General features: G+C 40.1%; 1 protein-coding gene across 9 annotated transcripts in view; it reads left to right on the top strand.

The window, feature by feature from the left end:
* SREK1IP1 (SREK1 interacting protein 1) overlaps positions 1–13886 on the top strand; it is a 374836-nt gene that overhangs the window by 83688 nt on the left and 277262 nt on the right. The window lies entirely within an intron of this gene.

Here is a 13886-nt window from a genome sequence, read left to right as displayed (position 1 = left end):
TTCTCCCTCAGAGTCCATAAGACTGTTCTATGCATCTGTGTCTCTTATTCTGTCTCGCATATAGGGTTATCATTACCATCTTTCAAATTCCATATATATGCATTAGTATACTGTATTGGTGTTTTTCTTTCTGGCTTACTTCACTCTGTATAATGGGCTCCAGTTTCATCCATCTCAATAGAACCGATTCAAATGTATTTTTTTTAATGGCTGAGTAATATTCCATTGTGTATATGTACCACAGCTTCCTTATCCATTAAATTTATCATTAAACATGCTCCTATTCTTATTTTTTCTGCACTTGATAAAATATTCTCAGAAAAATCTTAATATATCTAACTATGATTATATATTTTTTCTTTTCCCTTATATTTCTTCTGATTTTTGATTTATGTATCTTTGTTTCTTTGTTGTTAAGGTGTCTAATGGTTTATGATGTGTATCTTCTTTATGTGTGGTACCTTTTATCATTAAAAATATTCATCTTTGTTTCATTTAAAAAAAGAGAAACATGGGTTTGATTCCTGGGTCAGAAAGATCCCCTGAAGGAAACCATGGCAATCCACTTCAGTATTCATGCCCAGAGAATCCCACAGACAGAGGAGACTGGAGGGCTATGGTCCATAGAGTCACAAAGAGTCAGACACGACTGAGCAACTAACACTTTCACTTTCATATATGAATATATATATATGTGTGTGTGTGTGTGTGTATATATATATATATATATATATGGTGTACAACTTGATTTTTTGATATATGTATACACTGACAATATCACCATAATCAAGCTAGTTAACATATCCACTGGGACTTCCTTGGTGGTCCAGTGGTTAAGAATCCACCTGCCAATGCAGGAGACACGAGTTCGATCCCTGGTCTGGGAAGGTTCTGCTGAGCCTGTGAGCCACAACTACTGAACTTGAGCTCTAGAACTCGAGAATCACAACTACTGAAGCCTGCTCACCTTAGAACCTCTGCTCTGCAGTAAGAGGAGCCACTGGTATGGAAGTCCTTGCATCACCACTAGAGGGTAGCCCCCTCTCACCACAAGTAGAGAAACCCTGTGTACAGCAGTGAAGACCCAGCACAGCCAAAAATAAAAAATTTAAAACTCCAAAGAAAACAACAACATATCTACCACCTCTACATAGTTACCACTGTGTGTGTATGTGTGTGATAGCATTGGTATCTTTTAAATGCTTTCTAGGAGATTCTAATCCAGGCTTGAGAACCTCTGGTAAACTCAGAATCCTAGCTTTTTGACAGATACCTGTCTATCCTTAGCTCTAAGCCAGCTGACAATCCATCCGGTTCCATGTTGACTGAACCATTCCCTAATTGCCCCGAGTTCGGCTGTAGGCAGAGTTCACACTCATCAGGCAGATTCGAGTCCTTTGATGAATCTCTTGCACATTCCTTAGGAACATTTTGTCATGATTTTCCATTTCATTCATGGAAACAATAACTTAAGTTTATTAACAAGATAAATTTCCAGTTATATTTCTCATAGTAAATGCACGAATTGGAGTCCCTGTGTTCATTCTGGTCTCCTGTGAGTTTATCCTGATCTTGTCTTTCATCTCTTAGTGCAAATAACGTCCTTGTCTGGGGCCTTCAAAGTGAAAGATAAGATTTAGCAGGCTTTCCCTACAGGCTATACTACTTTTATCCATTCCTAGTGTCTATGAGTTCAGTTCAGTCGTTCAGTCCTGTGAACTCTTTGCGTGTCCGACTCTTTGCGACCCCATGGACTGTAGCACGCCAGGCCTCCCTGTCCATCACCAACTTCTAGAGCCTGCTCAAACTCATATCCATTGAATCAGTGATGCCATCTAACCATCTCATCCTCGGTCGACCCCTTCTCCTCCCACCTTCAATCTTTCCCAGCATCAGGGTCTTTTCAAATGAGTCAGTTCTTCGCATCAGGTGGCCAAAGTATTGGAGTTTCAGCTTCAACATCAGTCCTTCCAATGAATATTTAGGACTGATTTCTTTTAGGATGGACTGATTGGATCTCCTTTCAGTCCAAGGGACTCTTTAGAGTCTTCTCCAATAACACACTTCAAAAGCATCAATTCTTCGGTGCTCAGCCTTCTTTACAGTCCAACTCTCACATCCATACATGACTACTGGAAAAACCATAGCCTTGACTAGATGGACTTTTGTTGACAAAGTAACATCTATGCTTTCTAATATGCTGTCTAGGTTGGTCATAACTTTTCTCCCAAGGAGTAAGTGTCTTTTAATTTCATAGTGGCAGTCACCATCTGCAGTGACTTTAGAGCCCCCCAAAATAAAATCTGCCACTGTTCCCACTGTTTCCCCATCTATTTGCCATGAAGTGATGGGACCAGATGCCATGATCTTAGTTTTCTGAATGTTGAGCTTTAAGCCAACTTTTTCACTCTCCTCTTTCACTTTCATCAAGAGGCTCTTTAGTTCTTCTTCTCTTTCTGCCCTAAGGGTGATGTCATCTGCATATCTGAGGTTATTGATATTTCTCCTGGCAATCTTGATTCCAGCTTGTGCTTCATCCAGCCCAGCGCCTCTCATGATGTACTCTGCATAGAAGTTAAATAAGCAGGGTGACAATATACAGCCTTGACGTACTCCTTTCCCAATTTGGAACCAGTCTGTTGTTCCATGTCCAGTTCTAACTGTTGCTTCCTGACCTGCATACAGATTTCTCAAGAGGCAGGTCAGCAGGTCTGGAATTCCCATCTCTTTCAGAATTTTCCACAGTTTGTAGTGATCCACACAGTCAAAGGCTTTGGCATAGTCAATAAAGCAGAAATAGATGTTTTTCTGTAACTCTCTTGCTTTTTCTATGATCCAATGGATGTTGGCAATTTGATCTCTGGTTCCTCTGCCTTTTCTAAATGCAGCTTGAATATCTGCAGGTTCTCAGTTCACATACTGTTGAAGCCTGGCTTGGAGAATTTTGAGCATTACTTTACTAGCGTGTGAGATGAGTGCAATTGTGCGGTAGTTTGAGCATTCTTTGGCATTGTCTTTCTTTGCAATTGGAATGAAAACTGTCCTTTTCCAGTCGTGTGGCCACTGTTGAGTTGTCCAAATTTGATGCCATATTGAGTGCAGCACTCTCACAGTATCATCTTTTAGGATTTGAAATAGCTCAACTGGAATTCCATCACCTCCACTAGCTTTGTTTGTAGTGATGCTTCGTAAGGCCCACTTGACTTCACATTCCAGGATGTCTGACTCTAGGTAAATGATCACACCATCGTGATTATCTGGGTCGTGAAAATTTTTTTTGAATAGCTATTCTGTGTATTCTTGCCACTTCTTCTTAATATCTTCTGCTTCTGTTAGGTCCATATCATTTCTGTCCCTTATTGAGCCCACCTTTGCATGAAATGTTCCCTTGGTATCTCTAATTTTCTTGAAGAGATCTCTAGTCTTTCCCATTCTATTGTTTTCCTCTATTTCTTTGCATTGATCGCTAAGAAAGGCTTTCTTATCTCTCCTTGCTATTCTTTGGAACTCTGTATTCAAATGGGTATATCTTTCCTTTTCTCCTTTGCTTTTCACTTCTCTTCTTTTCACAGCTATTTGTAAGGCCTCCTCAAACAGCCATTTTGCTTTTTTGCATTTCTTTTTCTTTACCATCTTACCTGGGTAACTCATTTTAATGGTTAGTTCATTTTCAATATGATCTCAATCATGCTGCCTTCTCCTCCCCCCCAGCCATAAACAAAATATTCCATCTTGATATGCCTTTAGTAATACTATCTCAACTTATTTTCTTAGTCTAGAACTCTCTTTTGGCCCTTTCCACTAGCTAGCTTCAGAAATTCAAGCTGGATTTAGAAAAGGCAGAGGAACCAGAGATCAAATTGCTGACATCCTTTGGATCAAAGAAAAAGCAAGAGAGTTCCAGAAAAACATCTACTTCTGCTTTATTGACTACGCTAAAGCCTTTAACTGCATAGATCCCAACAAACTGTGGAAAATTCTTTAACAAATAGGAATACCAGACCTCCTTTGTGCCTACTGAGAAATCTGTATGCAACAGTTAGAACTGGACATGGAACAACAGACTGGTTCCACATTGGGAAAGGAGTCTTTGATCCCTGCTAATAGTGAGTTCCATGAATATTAGGACAAGTCTATCTTATTCACTGCTGAACAGCAAGGCTCTAGAACAATGCTTGGCACATAAGAGATGCTAAATATGTATGTGCCAAATGGATGTTGAATGAATTCAATTTTAATTTAACACATTTTATTAAGTACCCCTCACACACCAGACAATGTTCTAGGTACTTGAGATATATCAGTGAATAAAGAAGACAAAGACCCCTTCCCTCATGGAGCTCAGATTCTAGCAGGGAAAGATAGACAATAGACTTGTAAATAAGTAAATTATATAGTAGGTTGAATAGTGCTAAGTGCTGTGGAAAAGGAAATGGCAACCCACTCCAGTGTTCTTGCCTGGAGAATCCCAGGGATGGAGGAGCCTGGTGGGCTGCCTTCTATGGGGTCGCACAGAGTCGGGCACAACTGAAGCGACTTAGCAGCAGCAGCAGCAGCAGCTGTGGAAAAAAATGAAAAAGTAAAGTAGAATGAAATTGGAAAAATAAAATAATAATGAAGTATGAAGAAAAATGGAGGTGCATAATTTGCAATACTAAATAAAGGAGTCAGGGTAGGTCCCATTGTAACGGCACCACTTGAGCACAGATTTGAAGGTGCAGGGAGAGTTAGTCATGCAAACATCCAGGGGGAAGAGTTTTCCAGGCAAAGGAATGGCTAGCACAAAGGTCCTGAGAATTCCTGGTGTGTTGGGGAAATTTCAGGAAGTAGTATCTAGGGCAGAGAGAGCAAGGGAGAGAATAATAGAAGAGTCATCATCCAGGGCTCTTTTGGCCATCAAGAAGGACTTTGACTTTTATGTGAGTGAAAAAGGAAGCCACTGAAGGGTTTTGAATAGGTTCTGACATGATCTGACTTTTGTTTTAAAATAATTACTCTGGCATCTAGGTTAGTAATACACTACAGAGAAGGAGGACAAATGTAGTAGATATATCAGTTAAAAACCAAGAAAACCTAGGATAACCTTGGAAAAACAAGAAAACCTGGGAATTACCTAGCAGTCCAGTGGTCAGGACTCTGCACCTTCACTGCTGAGGGCCCAGGTTCAATCTCTGATTGCCAGTCTAAAAACCAGCAAACTGTGCAGCATGGCAAAAAAAAAAAGATGGCAAGAGAACCTGAGTCCAAGTTAATTGGACCAGTGTGGTAGCAGTGGAGATGGTGAAAAATGGTGAAATTTTGGATAGTTTTAGAAAAGGTAGAGCCAACACAATTTCCTGACAGATTGCATATGGGATGTGAGACAAAGAGAGGGATCACAGTTGACTTCAAGGTTTTTAGCCTGAGCAAATTGAGGGATAGAGTAGCCAGAAGCTAAGAAGGGCAAGTTGTGGGTTAAATAGGATTTTTTAGTTTTGGAGGGTGAGGGTAGATCAGGAGTTCAGTTGCAATATATGAACATGCTGAATATAAGATGTTTATTAGACATTCAAGTGGGGTGTCATGAATCCAATTGGATTTATGAATATTAAGTCCAGAAGAGAGCACTAGGTTGGAGACACAAATTTGGGAGTCATCAGCAAGAAGGTACTATTTAGAGTCATAAGCCTAGATGAGATCATCAAGGGGGTAAGGGTAGATAGAGAAGAGGACCAACAACTAGGTTCTGAGACACTCGAATCATAAAGAAATCTAAGAGATGATGAGGCAATAAAGGATTAAAAGAGACACCAGAGAGAGGAGATAAAATCCAAGAGAGTGTGTTATCCTAGAAACCAAGGGAAGACAGAGTTTTGGGGAGAATGATGAATTGCCACAAGTGCTGCTAATAAATCAGATAAGGACTTAGAACTGGCCATTAGATTTAGCAATTGGTCATGGGTGACATTTTTGGAAAAGTGGTATGGGAAAGAACCTTTTTAGAGTGGATTAAGAAAAAAATAGGAGAGAAATTTGAGGATGAGGATGAAAGAATATATGTCTTTTACCACACTCTACCTTTTTTTTTTTTTGGCCACACAATGCATGGCTTGCAGAATCTTAGTTCCCCAACCAGGAATCTAACCCAGATCCCTGGCAGTGAGCACATCTGACGGAATGGGTTTAGCAAGTAATGCATGAAGGGGGGTGAGGGTGGGAAAAGCTGGACAGTTAGAAAGTAGCAGGAGAAGACACTGGGCATCTGCCTGGGTGTAAGGGGAGGGGAGGAAGAGTTATAAAGGAAATGGAGGGGAACAGCAAAAAAATAAGGTAAAACTTAATTTGACCCTTTAATATTCCTTCAGTCAATCAATCAGTCAACAAACATTGGTCTGGTGCAGCTGTACACTGACACTGTACCAGGTTCCATAGAAGCTATGCAGTTGTCAGAGACACAGCCACTCCCTGTCTTCAAGGAGTTTCTTTTGTACAGGAGACAAGATGAAGACATCACAATGATAACAAATGGTAGAATGTGATGCGAATTTCCTGGTGGTCCAGTGGTTAGGGTTCAGAGCTTTTACTAGGGAAGGCTATGGGAATAGGAACAAGATAGCTAACCTGATAAGAGAACTCATCTTGGAAATCTACTATTTTATGGGGCTTTTAATGGGTAACATCCACCAAAAAAAAAGACATTCTAATGGAGGATAGTAAAGGTGAGTGGGAGCCAAATCTCAGTAGAGGAAAAAGAACTTGAAATATGAAAATGTATTTTTTTTTCATTTAATCTGTATTATAAACATCCAACTGCTTCTAATAGAATCAGCTGTTTCTAATAGAATAAGAAAGCAGACCAAAGTAAATCAAGGCACAACAGACCTTTCTTAATTGCCTTCTCATGGTATTAGCTTTTATTTTATTAGTTGTAAAATAGTATTAATTTTTTTCAAATGAGTCATGGAGTTACCTGTCTATTGATTTAATGTACTTTCTTCAAATTATTTCCTGGAATGTGTTGATTTTAGGCTGTCATATAGTCCTTAGTTAATTTGGGAGTATAGAATTTGGATGGCTAGATTTCATTCGTTCATTTATTTAAGGAAAACATATATGCCAGACACTGTAGCATTAACAACAGAACCAAAAATGAAACAAAAACAATAAAAAATACATTTAAAGCAAATGCCAGATAATGTCCCTTTAAGAATTAGCAGCTGCTGTTGTCCATTAAGGCAGACAGGCTAAAGCTAACCAGAAGTTTCCTCCTGTTCCTTTCCTAAGCTCTCCTTTGCAATTATGAAATACCATTCAACTGTGTCCTCAAACATTTATACCAATATGTTTTGAATAATTGAATCCTCAATAAATAGGTGCTATATGCTATTGCAAATGAAAACATTAAAGTACAAAGAAGGAAATTGACTTAATTCAAGTTACTTGACAACCAGTGTGCCAAACAGCTCAAGCAACAGAATTATCCAGGCATGGAGTCTGAGAGCAGTTTGATAAACACCTTCTACCAAGTTGAAGGTAAGAATTGTATCAATTCAATAAAGCAAATTATTTCCACAGGGAAAAAGCACACAGGCAGTGTACTGAGAACATTTCTGTCATCTGGGTATCTTATTTTTCCCAGACAATTAGTAAAAAGTCACCCTGTGATTTTTCCTTGGTTTACAAAGATGGCTTGGAAGCCAGGATCAGCATTTGGGGTGAAGGACAGGTCTCAGTAAGGGGAAAGGAATTGAGTGTAATCTGGAAGCAACTTGGTCATCAAAGAACATTAATATATATGTTATAAATTCATTCATGTTTGAATCAAAGGAAAGCGGAAAGAAAATGAACTAAATAAAGGTAATGAATTTATTCAGGAAATAAAAGGATTATCGGCTCAGCAAAGTTTAATAGTCACTGTTAAGCTTATGCCTGAAACTCCATGTGGTCTAGGCAAGGCTGCACCAGCTGTCACAATTCAAACTTGCTCCTGTATTATTCAGGCAGTTTTGCAATAAAATACAGAGTTAAATTGAGCTAGCCTTTTCCATTTCCCTTTGCAGCCCTTCCCCCAACAATCAAGCTATCATAACAACAAAATAAAACCAAACAGTATCTCAGTAAGAACATTTTATGAGTTTTCCCTCTGTCATTATTCTCTTTTGGCTGAACAATCTTTTTTTTGACAACAGAGTATTTATCTTTTTGTAATGCCTAGATCCACGATGCCATCCACTGTGGTAATAATTTAGCTGGATAAAAGGCATGAAGTCCATTTTGCAAGTCAATTTGTAATTTTTGCATTTTAAACTACTTTTCTTCTTCCTCAAAATCCATTTCAGATGAATTAAAAGATTGACTAATAAAATACTAAAGTTTAGAAATCTGAATAAAACGTAATTTAATAGTTTTGAATATTGTGAAGAGAGAGTTTTAAAATTATAAGCTTAGAAACAGCAGATAAAATAATACAGAAAATATTGACAGATTTGTATGTACATAAATAGAAATATTTGCACATAAATAACAGAAAAAGAGTTACAATCTCTATCTCATAGAGGGCTTGTGGAGGAACATTCCATTGTGGTGGGATCATCAGATTTTCCATTATTGCTCTTATCATACTATAAAGGCCTTTTATAATATACTTTAAAAAGTCCTCACAGTCAGTCAAAATAAATGGATAAATCATAAACGAAAATAAATCATAGAAGACTAAATAAATGAGGAAAGAACACAAAGCCTTAAAAAGGTAAATGAACAAATGCCATGAATAGCCCAATTCTCATGAGAAGAAATCCGTGGACTCAATAAACATATTGGAAAAAATTTCAACTTCACTAGTGAACAAACAAATGCAAATAAATCAATAAAATGTACTTTTGCCCTACTGAATTAGAAAAAATATATAGTTATTAAACATATTGCTGGCAAGGATAGAAGTTAGTGGACACTATGGTACATTCTGGGCTTCCCAGGTGACACTCATGGTAAAGAACCTGCCTGCCAATGAAGGAGACATAAGAGATGCAGGTTCAATCCCTGGATCAGGAAGATCCCGTGGAGGAGGGCCTGCAACACTCTCCAGTATTCTTGCCTGGAGAGTCCCATGGACAGAGGAGCCTGGCGGGCTACAGTCCATAGGGTTGCAAAGAATCAAACATGGCTGAAGCGACTTAGCACACACGCATGGTACATTCTAGTGGTTGCACAAATTGCTTCATTATTTTTGTAGCGTATATTGAGTCCAAATGTTGGATCCACTGTAGATCAAGAGCTATAAAAATGTCTTGTTTCTGCTTTCTGTCAAGATGGTAGACAAGTTTGGGCCGCAGTCTCCTACCCTCAAAAGCCACTCTGGAGTAACTGTAGAAAGGAGGTATGGATTCTAGGAACCAACACCATCCGCAATAATAATCAGTGGAGAATCCACTGAGGATTCTTGTCTCAATCAATTATTATAATGAGAGCTGCAAAATGTTGATTTCCTCTATCATTTCATCTATATTTATTAGCTGCAGTCTTTTGTAAAGGAGTATTTTCCTTCTTTCTTTCAAGTATAACTATGGACTTCCGGATGTTACAATCATTGTCATAATTATTCTCTTTAATGCTCAAATTATTCCAAATTTAACCAGTAAAAGTCCCTGTAAGTTAGCACCTATGTCCCTTTGACATGATTTGATTAATTTCTGAGCACTTCTTTGATTTGTAAGACAAGAGGTCCCAGTTTCACCTTGGAATTTCCCTGCCCTTGACCTGGAATCAGCAAATTTCCAAGATGTGCTTTCCCTTTTAGTGGAGAATAGTATTTAGAAAATCATTTGGGCACAGCTAAGTCTTTAATGATGAAATATCAAGCATTGCTGTCCATTTTTTACAAGGAGTTTTTTTGAATAGGCATGCCCTTCTGACAGTTCCAATCGCACTGTGTTATAGCACGGCATATAACGCTGTTCCTCAAAAGGCACAAGGTGGTCTGCAAGCCAGACACCTTTCTGGAGCTTCAGGGAGCTGGGTAGAATTGAGAAGGGGTGATTAGAGCAGAATCTTCCATCGTAGTTTCAACCTCAGCACCCTAAAATGCAAATGACTTTAGGAAAGAATTAAGGCATTTATTACCCTCTTCTGGGTCATTCAATAGACACAATCCAAAGCTAAAACTTCTTCCAGATGTCTTCTTTATTTCCTGACTTAGCCCACCTATAGAATTCGCTATATTCTAAGGCAAATTACAGAATAGGCTTATTTAATTTAAGCTCTTTACTAGTCTCCAGGCCTCAGACTAAACTGAAATAAATTCTTCCCTTACCTTAACAGGAGAACGTGGACCACCCAGTCACTGACCATGAACATGTGTGGTTTATATGAACTTGACGGATCAAAAATACCAATGTCTCTATTGTTGTTTAGTCGTGTCCAACTCTCTGCGACCCCATGGACTGCAGCACACCAGGCTTCCCTGTCCTTCACCATCTTCTGGAGCTTGCTCAAACTCATGTCCATTGAGTCAGTGATGCCATCCAACCACCTTCTCCTCTGTCTCCCCTTCTCCTCCTGCTCTCAATCTTTCCCAGCATCAGGGTCTTTTCTAACGAGTTGACTCTTCGCATCAGGCGGTCAAAGTATTGCAGTTTCAGCTTCAGTGTCAGTCCTCCTAATGAATATTCAGGATTGATCTCCTTTAGGATTGACTGGTTTGATCTCCTTGCAGTCCAAGGGACTCTCAAGAGTCTTCTCCAACAACACAGTTCAAAGGCATAAATTTTTCAGCATTCAGCCTTCTTTATGGTCCAACTCTCACATCCATTCATGACTTCTGGAAAAACCATAGCTTTGACTATGCAGACCTTTGTTGGCAAAGTCATGTCTCATCATACCCAGTTTAATTTTCTACCTTGAGCTTTCTTGCTCCAGCCAACCTGAATGGACAGGAGGTGACAGTACTCCTCTGACCCTTTCCGGAGTTGGCTGGACTCAAGATATTCACTTTCCCCTGTCAGATTTCTTCTCTTTAGAATTTGAACCAAGAGACCCAGAGGGAGGTTTCAGTCATCAGTGGTCTAATGTGGAATTGGGCCAATAGCCATGTATAATGTGAGAAAGTAAAGAAGGATGACTGAGTCCATGATACATGGACCAATCTGGAGAAAGAATCAGGGGTAAAGGGGCCACACTATTGCTAAGAAATAGAGAGCTTCTGACATTCCAGCTCTCTCTGTCATTACTTGTTCTTGGAGTCAGTGAAGTTTCTGTATCCTTGACATTAACTTCTCTCTTTAGTAGAATTAATTTGTTCTTTTCAATTGACAATCTTGGCTCTAATACTATGTAATATAATTGTGCACATCTTTTTTTGTTGTAGGGAAACATTGTATTTTGGGTTATTTCATTTGTAGTTATCAAATGAATAGGACATTGTCAAATATTTGCATAGGAAAAAACCTGCAGTATAAAATATTAAATGAACATAACTTCTACTTCTTTGGTAAGAGCTATCAATGTTTTGTGAATCTATGCCTCTAGCAAGCCAGCCAATCAGAACCCACTGATGTCTTTGATCCCGTGTAAACCTCACACATGTGTCTAGTTATGTTACCAGGATTTGGTGATTCACCTTGGTAGCACCTATTGTGGAAAAAAGCACCACTCATACATCAAAAACAGTAAATGTTTATAGCTAGTGAGTTATATTAAAATAAAAATATGATATGAGATATGATATAAGTATGGAGAGGAGACATTTTGAAATCAGTACAGTTCAATTCAGTCACTCATTCGTGTCCGACTCTTTGCAACCCCATGAACTGCAGCATGCCAGGCCTCCCTGTCCATCACCAACTCCCGGAGTCCACCCAAACCCATGTCCATCAAGTCAGTGATGCCATCCAGCCATCTCATCCTCTGTCGTCCCCTTCTCCTCCTGCCCTCAATCTTTCCCAGCATCAGGGTCTTTTCCAATGAGTCAGTTCTTCGCATGAGGTGACCAAAGTATTGGAGTTTCAGCTTCAACATCAGTCCTTCCAATGAACACCCAGGACTGATCTCCTTTAGGATGGACTGGTTGGATCTCCTGATAGGCAAATCCATCAGTTGGTGTTCTTGCTCCAGAGTTGCCTGTGGGGGGAACCCACATCTTTGCCTGGATTTTCCCCTGGTCCCCAGCCTGCTTTCCTCACTCCTCTACAGGTTTCCCCTGAGGGCATTCTCTCAATGAAACGCTTGAACAGTAATTTCCATCTCAGTTGTATTTCTAGTGGATCCAATTTAAGATGTCGTATGTATGTGTTCCTTGGAGAAGGCAATGGCAACCCACTCCAGTGTTCTTGCGTGGAGAATCCCAGGGACGGGTGGGCTGCCGTCTATGGGGTCGCACAGAGTCGGACATGACTGAAGCGACTTAGCAGCAGCAGCAGCATGTACGTGCTCAGTTGCTCAGCCATGTCCAATTCTTGTGATCCCATGGACTACAGCCCAGTAGCTCCTCTGTCCATGGAATTTTCTAGGCAAGAATACTGGCGTGGGTTTCTGTTTCCTACTCCAGGGGATCTTCCTGATCCAGGGATTGAACCCACATCTCTTGTGTCTCCTGCATTGGCAGGCAGATTCTTTACCACTGGGCCACCTGGGAAGCCAAATTTAAGACATCATCTAACATTTAACTTGATTAAGCAGAGATGATCTTCCACTTTGCTACTGTCTACAGATTTGCTAGCAAGTCAATGAAGGAATTACTAACTAGGCTGATCCTTTCATACTTAGTTACAGGTTTCCTCTGTGAGGAGATTCCTCTCCCTTTTACCATCTATGTTTACCATTTAGCACCTGGCACCAGAGTTATCTTCAGAGTTCTCTTCATGTCTTTGTTTAGGAAAATGCCTTAATGAGCTGTTTGGGGGTGGAGGAGAGATCCTGAAGGCATGCATTTAAAGAGGAGGATGAAACAAAAAGACAAGTTGATCTGCGTAAGAGTAAACAAAGTGGAGAAGGCAATGGCACCCCACTCCAGTACTCTTGCCTGGAAAATCCCATGGACATGGACGGAGGAGCCTGGTAGGCTGCAGCCCATGGGGTCGCTAAGAGTTGGACACGACTGAGCAGCTTCACTTTCACTTTTCACTTTCATGCATTGGAGAAGGAAATGGCAACCCACCCCAATATTCTTGTCTGGAGAATCCCAGGGACAGGGGAGCCTGGTAAGCTGCCGTCTATGGGGTCGCACAGAGTCGGACACGACTGAAGCGACTTAGCAGCAGCAGCAAATAAAGATTTTATATTGGGGTTAATCTAAAAGGACAGAGGATTGGAGGGAATGGAGTGAGAAATTTTGAAGTAAGACTGACAAAGGAAGAAAATTCCCAATAGTGGAGGAGCCACAAGATCTTTAAGGCCAAGGATGTATAATATTCAATAATAAGTTGTGTTATGAAGTAAACTCCCCATAACTCTAAATCTTCAGTATAAATTTAATTTGCCAGAACAACCTTGTGAGCTGGTGATGCAGGAAATAAAATGTCAGGGCAGTAAATATGCCGACCCCAGAGTCATCCCTTTGCTGACATCTACAAGCAGTAACTACATCCTTTGAAAGGGGCGATAAGCCAGGTGTCCTGGCAGCAACAAGCGGTAAAGTAAATGATGGCTCATGGGGCACTAACTGAGGGAGAAAGAGCTGCAGCATGAAACTGACTCAGGGCAGGGAGGAGACAAGGCCTTCTTTCTCCCCAACAAACTAGAAGAAAATGACTTAGAAGTAGATGCACACACACACACACACACACACACACACACACACACACACAGACACACCCCACAACGGGTGCCTACTATTGTGAACTCACAGTCTTTAATGAAATTCTGGCCGAGCAGAACACAAAGCATTTAAATCTGTAACATGGTTCAGTTCAGTT

This window comes from Giraffa tippelskirchi, chromosome 8 (genome assembly GCF_054371585.1).
Source record: "Giraffa tippelskirchi isolate mGirTip1 chromosome 8, T2T-mGirTip1v1.2.pri, whole genome shotgun sequence".
Classification (NCBI taxonomy): Eukaryota; Metazoa; Chordata; class Mammalia; order Artiodactyla; family Giraffidae; genus Giraffa; species Giraffa tippelskirchi.
This window is presented reverse-complemented; position numbering and strand designations above follow the sequence as displayed.